Source organism: Lactuca virosa, chromosome 3 (genome assembly GCF_052849685.1).
Source record: "Lactuca virosa cultivar CGN04683 chromosome 3, Lactuca_virosa_CGN04683_v6, whole genome shotgun sequence".
Classification (NCBI taxonomy): Eukaryota; Viridiplantae; Streptophyta; class Magnoliopsida; order Asterales; family Asteraceae; genus Lactuca; species Lactuca virosa.
The window spans coordinates 158,634,779-158,647,147 of record NC_136428.1 but is presented as its reverse complement, the minus strand read 5'-3'; positions in this window follow the sequence as shown (position 1 = coordinate 158,647,147).

The window sequence follows — 12,369 nt, the reverse complement described above, 5'->3', positions numbered from 1 at the left end:
AAAATAACTTGTATTCTCAGGTCACCAGTAGACAGGTACCGGTGCCAGGTTCTGAGAAGATGGAGCTCGTTCAAGACTCATCTTTTATTTTTGATGTATATTTTTGGTGTCTATATAACTTGACAGAACACACTTGTATGAAATTATATTATTAATTCAATGGATGATGTTGTTGCTTGTTTACTACTTTGCATTGTTGTGATACTGAACATGACGTCCTCCACCCCCGAACGTTTCCGCCGTTCCGGTTTTGGGGTGTGACACTTATCGTGAGTCTCGCATCTCACAAAAGCTTCGCAACCCCCAAATATTAATGTGGGCTAGATTAGGAACTTTTCCAGTCCACATCTCGTGAGGTGTTTTGGCAACCTTCTTTGTAGGGACCAGATTAAGGATATGGGCGGCAGTCTCTAAGGCATACCCCCAGAATGAGATTGGTAGCGAAGCTCGACTCATCATGGAACGAACCATGTCCAACAAGGTTCGATTACGCGTCTCAGCCACACCATTCAAATGTGGTGTCCTGGGAGGTGTCAATTGTCAGACAACCCCACATTCCTTAAGATAGTCAAGGAACTCTGTACTAAGATACTCACCACCACAATCAGATCGAAGCATCTTAATGTTCCTGCCCAATTGATTCTCGACTACCTATTTAAACTCTTTAAACCTTTCGAAAGTCTCTGACTTATGCTTGATTAAGTAGACATATCCATATCTACTATAATCATCTGTAAAAGTCACATAATAACGATTAGCATCCCTTGTGGCAGTTTTGAAGGGTCCACACACATCTGTGTGCACTAGATCCAACAAACCTTCACCCCTAGCACAAGAACCTGTGAACGGTGACTTTGTCATTTTTCCAAGTAAGCATGATTCACAACTATCATCTGACTTTAGGTCAAATGACTCCAAGACTCCATCCTTTTGGAGTTGGCCTATGCGTTTCTTGCTTACATGTCCAAGACGACAATGCCATAATGATGCTTTATCCAAGTTATTATCATTAGTAGAATCAATACACAACACATTATTTCCTAAGTTATCTACAACAAACACAGCTTCATACACACCATCACAAGGTAATGCTTTAAAATAAAACACATTATTAAAGAAAGCATTTATTCCACCAACTTCATTCTCAAAAGAAAAGGTAAACCCTTGTTTGTAAAAAGCATGAAAGGAAATAATATTTCTTGCCATTTCAGGAGAGTAACAAAATTTATTCAAATCTAAAATAAACCCACTACTTAGCAATAAAGAGTAAACTCCAATCTTGGTGACAGGTGAAGCTTTCATATTCCCTATGATCAAGTTTATCTTTCCATGCTCCACATTCTCACTTCTTCTTAGTCCCTGCAAATCAGAACAAATATGAATACCACAGCCGGTATCAAGGACCCAAGAGTTAGAATAGGGTGAGTTATTAGATAATATAGTGTAAATACCTGCATGGTTGGGTTTTACTTTCCCATCCTTCAGATCTTGCTGGTACTTTGGGCAGTTCCGCTTCCAGTGCGCCTTTTCATGGCAATAGAAGCATTCAGCCTCTTTTGGATCAGAAGGAGTGACGAAACCTTTCTTGGTTCCACTTGTAGAGGAGCCATCAAGGGTCTTACCCTTGGTACCCTTCGAAGGGTTCTTCCTCTTCTTCCCTCTATTTTCCCCGATTGCCAAGACAGGGGAGGAGTTTTGAGTACGAGTAGGAGTGGTAACAACCGACTTTCCTTTAAGACCACTTTCAGTGGTCTTTAGGAGTCCTTGAAGTTTGCTAAGTGTAAATTCCTCCTTGTTCATGTGGTATGTCATGCGGAATTGATCATAACACGAAGGTAAGGAGTGCAAAATGATATCTATTGCCAACTCCTCGGGAAAGTTCACATTCAGCTTCATCAAACGGTCCACATACCTTTACATTTTTTGCTTATGGCCCGTGATAGGTTCACGATCCTTCATCTGGGTTGTTATCATGGAGGAGATGATTTCATATCGCTCTTGACGAGCACTCTGATGGTAGCGGTCCATCAAATCCTGGTGCATCTCAAAAGGATAGTAGTCCTCATAGGACTTTTGGAGCTCGGCTATCATAGTGGCCAACATGATGCATGACACTTTGGTAGCATCTCTTTCATGTGCCTCATATTCAGCAATCTCCTCAGGAGTAGCTGATGGCTCGGGTACCTTAAGCTCCTTGTCGAGAACATATTCTTTGTTCTCATACCGAGTGACCATCCTGATGGTCCTGATCCAATTTGTAAAGTTGGATCCATCAAAGATGACTCTCCCACAAAGGTTCATGAGAGAGAAGGATCCGGTAGGGTTTGAGCCAGAAGCAGCATTGTTGGAAGACATCTGAAAAAGAAGAAAGATAAGTTTAGATTAGATATAAAGATAGTCCTTAATAAAACACCCAAATGTAATATTAAGGCTAGCACCCAATCACAATATATTATAACTTAGAAGAGGGATGTCGTAATCTAGGCTATAACATATTTGAAAGGTAGGTGAATGACGATTCACCAATTTCCACCATGGAAAAACGAAATATTAGGTTTTAATTGGTCTTAGAAACTCCTAGATTCTTTTGAGATTCATTGAACTTTTCAATGGCATGTTTCAATCTTGAGTGTGCCCTTCAGGTTTTGTGACTGGGATGCCGAGGATCACAAAACAAGGTGTGAAGTAACCATGCAAATTACATGGTACCCTTAATGTTTTTCACTTAATCGATGTGCCGGTTAACCACACGCGCTCCACTGACCTATGAAAAACCTTAAGTCACCCTTTACCTACCTTGTTAAGTCCAAGTTAGTGTGTCGGTTAACCACACACGCTCCACTAACGACTTAATCAAAGTGCAAAGTGTAATTTCATGGGTTAGAACCTTTTTCACATTTTCCTAAAGTAACTAAGATTGGGAATTTATAAAACATTTAGTTACTTTATAATAATCATTATACTTTTAATGAGAATTATTAAGTCATTGTCCTACCCGTTCGGCTAACGACCCTCCGCCGATCAAGGAAGCGGTGGGTGAGAATGGACACCCATTAAGCTGCCATTTTATAGGCAACAACCTTATACCCCCCTTATAGACCGGCTTCGTGAATGAGGCCTACTAACGGTAAAATGACTTGATCTTATACATATATATATATATATATATATATATATATATATATATATATATTATTAACTTATAATATTATAAAGTATAAGGGTTGAATTTTAACTTTTAAAATTGTAGGGGTTGGAACTAAAGTTTTTAAAGTGACTTTGCATGTTCCAAAACTTGAGGGCAAGTTTTGTAACTTTCAAAACTTTTCATCTTTCATAACTTATGAGTTAATGATGTAATAAAATGAGTGACTTTTCATTTTATGTAACCTATGTGTTTTTTTAATGGACTTTAAAAGAAAGACTTTTGGTAATCCATAACTTGAGGACAAATTATGGATTCCATTAAAACACATAATGATCATGAATTAAACATTAAACAATTTTAACAAGTAATTCCTATGATCTATCAAGAACTCATAAGAACATGAATATTCCTATCAAAATTTCAAGAACATATGAACACATATAAACATAAAATTTTGATGTTAGCCATTGTAAATGGATTAAAACAACCATTACACCATCCAAAACAAGTTTTATAACACCAAACAGTTTAGGGTAATGTTTCTAGTCTATTTCCAGCAGCAAAACTCGAAAATCTACATTCTGAGGCTCCTACTCGTCGAGTGCATGAACCTACTCGACGAGTAGGATGAGTTTAGTCATGGACTCGTCGAGTCCCCCCATGGACTCAGCAAATTCATCATGCAGAGTGCAGAAAAACTAAGTTTTTTTTCCCTATTTTGCATCAAGTATCAAAAAAACAAACCTGGCTATGATACCACTAAAGAGTTTTGAGCATTCTAACACTCCTAAGGTGTACATGCAACCCTAGAAACCTTGGATCTATGTTTGTCTAAAATACATGCAAAATTTGATTTCCAAGGTTCTTAATCATATCTAGCATACATGGGGAACTTTTAAACATAAAAGATAGCTAGAATTACATACCTCGTAGTTGATTTGATTCCTTGAAAACCTTGAGAGCCTAGCACCCCAAGTGTAATGCCTCAAATGTTTCACACAACACCAAATGCCCTTGGAATAAACTTTGAGAGAGAATGTCACACTTAGAAATCGGCTTGCCCTCTATATTGCTTCTAGTGGCCGATTTTGGTGAGCTTCATATCCTTTATATAATGTGTTACAATTAGGGTTACACCATGTAAACCCTAATGTGACATGACTCTTCATTTTCGTGACCCATGGATTTGTAACTCCCATGGAGCATCCTATGGACCTTAGCCCAACTTGATAATCCATGGAGCATCTAGCCCACTATACAAGTATGGATGATTTACACAATCAACCCATATATTTAACTAGTCTCCCTTTGATCACTTAATTAATTCCAAATTAATTCTTGATCAATACTAATTAAATAATATTATTAATATATTAGAACTTATAATATATTAATAAACCAGAAGTGTTATTTCTCTAATTTTAGTCTATCCAAATGCATGATGCCATGCAACCCAAATGGAACATGCTAAACCGGGTCAAGTACATACCAGAAATAGTTATGGACTTAGACACCTTATACAACAGGCGAAACATCGTAAAAGTAAGCGTATTGTGGCTCAGGTTTCCTCCTTTCATTATGACAGCCATGGATTGTTGACTCTACACCGTAGGGTGTGGGTCCCATATCTGTTGGATTAGATGTCTAAGCCCATAACTATTATTGGTATGTACTTGACCCGAGAGTAGCATGGTCCATTTGGGTTGCATATCATCAGGACAATTTGTTAGGATGGACTTTTGAGAGAAGGTTATTTATGGTTTATTAATATATTATAAGTTATAATATATTAATATGAAATCATATGTTTTAATTAGTATCGATAAAGAATTAATTTGGAATTAATTTAGTGATCAAAAGAGACTAATTAAATCTGTGGGGACTAATTATGATAATTAGTTATATTCATATGTGTTGGGCTTATGATCCATGTTGGACCAAGTTTATGTATGGATACATAAAGAGTTGGGCCACATGAACCATGGATCATAAAACCCATGGGTATGGATTATGGGTTATACCCATGACCCTTGGAATCCTACATATAAATAGGTTACTCCATAGCCAAAATCACCACTTCTTTTCTTAGAGAAATATGGAGGTGTTTTGGTGCATGGAATTCTCTCTCAAGAGCCACCTTTGTCCTAGGTGTGTTGTGATTCCATTTGAGGCATTTTATACTATTGGTGCTAAGCTCTTAAGGCCAAATACATCAAGACTTCAAGCCACATAAAAGGTATGTTTCCCTAACTAGTATATTATATGGTTTATGTCAAATGCATGCTAGTTATAGGTTTAATGCCTTGGAAACCATTTGCATGTATAATAGAGAACACATAGATCCAAGGTATTTAGGGTTGTATGTGCACCATAGGATGTTGTAGTATACTAAAACCCAACAGTGGTATCAGAGACATGGGTTGTTTTCTATTATATTTGATGCAAATGTATTTTTTTTTTCAAGTTGAAGGAAAAAAAAAGAAAAAAAAACATGAAGTTTGTCTAATTTTATGATAATTACTTGATTTTATGAAAAACTAATTATTTATAAAAATTTGAGTCACTTTACTACAAGAGTTGAATTAGGTCAATTTATTAAAAGATAGAATGATATGATTATTTTATTTGTTTTAAAAGTTTGATCTAAATGGTTTTAAGGAGTTACAAATTTTGTCATAAAATTTTGGAACTCAAAAGTTTTTTTTAAAGTTATGATCTTAAGAGTTTTGAAACTTCCATAAGTTATGGATGTGAAATGTCTCATTTATTAACTCTTTAGGTTATGAATTCCAAGAGTCTTCAAAGGATAATTGTCAAAGTTTCAAGATTTCTATTAGTTTATATGATTATCTAATTTCTTGAAAATTGTTGATGTGAATTATCTTTACTTATGAGTTTAATCTAGATCATAGAAAAATTATTTGATTATTGTGTTAATTGGAATATTTGATCTTAATGGTTTTTATGAACTCCATAACTTGTCCTCAAGTTATGGAAAGTGAAGAGTTTTTCTTTTTAAAGTGTCATTAAGTCTCATAGGTTATGAAAATAGAAGAGTCACTATTTTTAATGTCATCATTAAATGATTTAATGTCTTCCATAACTTGTCCTCAAGTTATGGAACTTGAATTTTTTTTTCATTAAACCTTAATTAAACTCATAAGTTATGAAAAACCCAAGAGTTTTGAAAGGTTTCAAAACTTGTCCTCAAGTTTTGGAATTTGTAAAGTTACCCCCCATGTATACTTTAATTCCAAACTAGACCTTAGAATTTTAAAAGTTTAAAATTCAACCCTTATACTATTATTATAATTTTAATTATATAGATATGTATAAGATAAAGTCGTCTTACCATTAGTAGGCCTCATTCACGAAGCCGGTCTATAAGGGGGGTATAAGGTTATTGCCTATAAAATGGCAGTTTAATGGGTGTCCACTCTCACTCACCGCTTCCTTGACCGGTGGAGGGTCGTTAGCCGAACAGGTAGGACAAGGACTATAATTCTCCCTTTATTATAAGTATAATGATAAATACTAAGTAACTAAACACTTATAAATTCCCAATCTTAGTTACTTAGGAAAATATGAATAAGGTGCTAATCCATGAAATTACACTTTGCACTTTGTTTAAGCTGTTAGCGGAGCGTGTGTGGTTAACCGGCACACTAACCTGGACTTAACAAGGTAGGCAAAGGGTAACTTAATGTTTATCATAGTATCGTTGGAGCATGTGTGGTTAACCGGCACATTGATTGAGGGGTAAATATTAAGGGTACCAAGTATATTTGCATGGTTACTTCACACCTTGTTTTGTGATCCTCGGCATCCCAGTCACAAAACCTGAAGGGCACACTCGAGATTGAAACATGCCATTGAAAAGTTCAATGAATCTCAAAAGAATCTAGGAGTTTCTAAACCAATTAAAACCTAATAATACATTTCGTTTATCTTGGTGGAAATTGGTGAATCGTCATTCACCTACCTTCAAATATTTTATAGCTTGGATTACGGCATCCCTCTTCCAAGTTATAAAATAGTTTGTTGGGTCCTAGCCTTAATATATCATATTGGGTGTTATATTAAGGACTTACATCAACTTTACGTGAATTTCTCCCATTGTTGATGTCTGGTTTAGACAACAATGATCTTCCCAAACCAAGCTTTCCTAATGAATATGACTTCCCGAGTTTGGCTCATGGAAGTCATACTTCTCTTCCTCCACCTCCTCCAATTATTCTCCCTAACCCACAAGTTCAAGGTCACTCAAGCCCTAATGGCAAGCAAGGTCTATGTGTGATCACATCTTAGAGATGAAGTCACATATTGACAAATCGGGAGAGTTGAGTGTCAAAGTCTTGAGAAAGTTGGATGTTCAATCACTTTCTAAGTCACATAGTGAGTTCCTTTGGGACTACTATGAAACAGACTATGACATGAACCTTAATGATCATATCTATTTGCTTGGTGCTGCTGAATCAGCAATGATTTGGAACGATAGTAAAGCAAATTTGATTAGAAGATCAACTTCCAAAAAAAATTATGGACAGTGACAATGGTGACACTGGAAATCCAGAAAAAGCATTCTCTTCCCAATGGAAAGGGATTGGCCATAGTCAACCCGGTTGACCAAATGGTAAAGAGAAAGGCTAAGTCTGAGATAGTCCCATTACCAAATGGTCCATATGTTTATTTTGCCAAAGGAAGGGGCGTTGATTGCAAAGCTGCCAAATTTACCTAAGGATGTTAAAGTCAATAAGTTTGACTCTACATCAGGTAGGGCCCATTATCTAACTCTGTTAAGTTCTATTCTGAGATCCTCATTACATGATGTGACTGGGTCACATGTTGATGTTTTAAGAATCAAAGAATAGAGAGAAATATTAAAGGAAGTATATGCTGATTCAGATCGCGAAGGTGGATTTCGATCGCATCAGAATTTTGAGCAGTTGCTTAAGAAGTTATGATATATTGCTAAGGAATAGATAACAACAATTTTCCATGTGGATTGTAAGGATAAGTTTTTCCGCAGAGTTTTAAAATAAAAGAAAATTGTTTAATTTTATTTATTTGAAGTATCCTTACAATGGCATTTGTGGAAAATTATTGCTTATATGATTCCACTGACAGCAATATTGGAAAATGGATTTGATTCTTTCATTTGTAGTAGTGTCTAAATTTACCAAATCAGGAAAGTTCCTCATCACCCAAGTTTCAATTGGACCGAAACTTGGAATCATGCAAGTTGAATAGTATGATGAATGAGAACTTTCAAGCATTGGAAAATCAAGACTAATTACTTGTTCACATGGATGTGTGAGTCAAGTGAAGGACTAAAGGGATCGAGTATACATTCTTGTGCACTGGTCATGTCCACCACAAAGCTCGTTAAGACTATTTGATTTACTAAAGTTTAGTAAATATGGTTATACTTACAAGTTTAAGTATAATTCTGAAACATTGGAAAAGTCTCAATGTATGGCAGAACGAATGGGAAGAATCAAATTAGGCAGAAAGATAAAAGTTTCTCAAATCTGAAAAGATGGGAGAGTACTTTAGTATCATGTTTGCGATCATATTAATGATTTAGAAATCATATCACAATTAGTCCTCTAAAGGTCATCTTAGTGCATTCTTATGACTAAGAAGAGGAGTCATGAATTGTTGAAATGGTTAGATCAGGAAGATGAGTCATACTTCGTTCCAAAACAATTCTTAGAGTCATACTCCAAGATTGTAACTTGAGTGACATATCTTAAAGAAAGGTTTAAAACACTTGTCAAATGTAAGAGTAAAAGTGTCCTACTCTTGTACATTTGAAATTGGTAAGTTGTGATGTTTTGGATAAAACAAAGACCAACTAAGGCCAATTGTGTGAAGTGTTTGTCTTGATAAAGAATCCGCACTATCTCTTGAATATTTGGCAAGATAGTCTTATATGTCAAGAGGATACTGGGAGTCTTAAAGATCCTAAAAATAATTTCAAGAACTAATCAAGAATAAAACCTGAGGTTTTTCACTAGCACACGACTTGAGGTTTATAACCTATCGTGTTGACATATTCTGTGCCCATTCCAGTTAAAGTTGGCTTTGCATAGGAGTTCTGAAAGTTCTCAATTGGTTGCATAACAACTTGGAAGCAATGGCAGGCCCTGTACTGCCAGGTGGCAAGAAGTTAAGATTGCATAAGTTCAGTCCATATGAGTTTGGATTTGTCATTATCCTTGTCTTGTGACTATGGTTTTGACGATTCACAAGGACAAGAACACATACACCATAAAATCTAAGGGTCATAAGGTTTCTCTCCGATTCATGAAAATGATGGTGAGGAAACACTTCCACCAAGTAGATTTGAAGCAGATGGCAAAAGGTCTAAACAATTGAGACTATGATTACGGCATCCCTTTTCATAGTTCTGAAATTGTTTAGACACACATGCATGCTATCTAAGGAAAGGTGTATGATTTTGATAAAGTTTTATCAAAGCATCTCGTATCAGAAATCTGAACTTTGGTAAGACAGTCAATAAAGTATTGATTTCTAGAAGTCCAGCTGATTTCTGAGTACATGTCAAAGCTAGTGGGAGCATAAGTGTTATGCTAATAATCATCACGTTAGTGGGAGCATGATAATTATTGTTAGTGTTGCAAGTTAGCAATGTTAATTATAGAAAACAAAAGTTTCAATTCGTGAGGCTTCAGGGATTGAAAAAGTTGTTTTGCTATAATTAAGGGAGAGGATATACTTTATTTCAGTTCTAAAGGCTTAGATTGAGACCTTAATCATCTTTAGTCAAGAATATATATATGAATTTCATGTTGGATTGGTTCAACTTAAGGAAATTCTATATATTGCGTTCTCAAAATTCGATTATGATTACGGCATCCCTCTTCATAGTAAAATTTTGAAAACATGGCAAATAAAAATATTGTAGCAAAAGACTAGTCTAGAATCATGTCTTTATGTGAGACATCATGAATCGTGTACCATTTGTTTTGGGTACATGATCGATTGCATGTGCTATAATATTTGTCATTTCTAAATTTTTCCAAATGCCCAGAGGCATTAAGAAGGGAAAAGGTCTAGAATTGGATATGACTAAAATGATTAAGCAATTGTCGAGGACAATCTGAGGTTTACCAAAGATTGGTTGCTCAGGGACAGTTGGAAGTATAGTGCTAATTTTGAAAGGACCATATTGACATATTCTGAAAAGAGGCATCTCTTATTCAGAAGTGATAGTCAAAATGAGAATATGGAGTTGTCTCCATAGGTGGAAGTTATCTGTGTAAGATTAGAAAACTTAATGCAAGAAGCATGTCCAAAGCAATGTACTTTGAATATGAGACTTAGTTTCCATGGAGTTGATCTCCATTGGAATACCTTATAATGACTGTTGACATGTCTTTGTGACTTTGTACATATTCATTACAGGAGGGTCAGTGCATATAAGTTTAATATCTAAACAGATTTCGATAAATGATAGGAATTTGAAATTCTCACATTTTTCGATAAGGATTTGGGAGTGTGAAATTAGAATCATTGAAATTATGTTCAATTGGTTTATTTCACAAAGTAAGGATCATAGACAAACATAGAGTGCATACTTGGTGTATGGCAAAGCTATTGTTTAAGAAAAACATAGTGTACATGCTTGGAGCATGGGACAACTAGTGTTTTTAATTCAAGTATAAAGTTGATAAAACCGAAACAATGAATAATGAGTAATCAATATGGTGATAAATAAAAGTGTTTATTTATATTCATAGGGTTTGATACCATATTTGATTCATTTATTCCTGTGTTTCACTTTGCATGTTTTGACTTCCAGAATAACTAAGTCGCTCTTCCTGAATGATTAAGTTATTCAAACCATCCACAGTCGGTCATATGTTGGAAGTAGATATGAATCAAGACTGTCATGGGTTGGTTTGTAGAGGTCCAAGTTGGTGGACAAAGTGGTGCTACAACACTCATGAGTGCTCATAAGTTCTGAGTATTGGATTCAACCCGCGCTCATTTGAATCACTTCATGGATTTTATCACGAGTGATCATGAGACGATAATATCTTATATTCTTCAAACCTAGAGATATGAGTTATTACTATGAGTTGGTTATACATTGATTGCATGAAAACGCATTTGGTAACTCGATGTTATAAAACGTGCATTTGTGTATGATTCAACAAGTAGTAGAACAAGCCATATGAGTCGAAGTTTATCCATTCCTTTTACCTTCGGGATAAAAGCGATATTTGTGGGCCCCTCGATGATTTAGCGATGACACATGTGAGTGCTTGGCCAAGCCAGGACTGATTTGATTTGTTCAATCAGTCAGTCATCATAAATCGAAAATCGGGAAACAACAAATGGACAGAGAGAATGATTATAATCCATGTCTCAGTCCATATGATATCTAGAATGGAGGAATATATGATCCCTTATCTAATGGACAAGTCATTGACAAGGTCAGAGTTCGACAGCGGCTTTAAGAGCTACGATTGCTAGTCGGGTTATGAAGTCGTACTTGCAATAATAGTTTTAGACTTATCCAAGTGGGAGACTGTTGGATTAGATGTCTAAGCCCATAACTATTATTGGTATGTACTTGACCCGAGAGTAGCATGGTCCATTTGGGTTGCATATCATCAGGACAATTTGTTAGGATGGACTTTTGAGAGAAGGTTATTTATGGTTTATTAATATATTATAAGTTATAATATATTAATATGAAATCATATGTTTTAATTAGTATCGATCAAGAATTAATTTGGAATTAATTTAGTGATCAAAGGAGACTAATTAAATCTATGGAGACTAATTATGATAATTAGTTATATTTATATGTGTTGGGCTTATGATCCATGTTGGACCAAGTTTATGTATGGATACATAAAGAGTTGGGCCACATGAACCATGGATCATAAAACCCATGGGTATGGATTATGGGTTATACCCATGACCCTTGGAATCCTACATATAAATAGGTTACTCCATAGCCAAAATCACCACTTCTTTTCTTAGAGAAATATGGAGGTGTTTTGGTGCATGGAATTCTCTCTCAAGAGCCACCTTTATCCTAGGTGTGTTGTGATTCCATTTGAGGCATTTCATACTATTGGTGCTAAGCTCTTAAGGCCAAATACATCAAGACTTCAAGCCACATAAAAGGTATGTTTCCCTAACTAGTATATTATATGGTTTATGTCAAATGCATGCTAGTT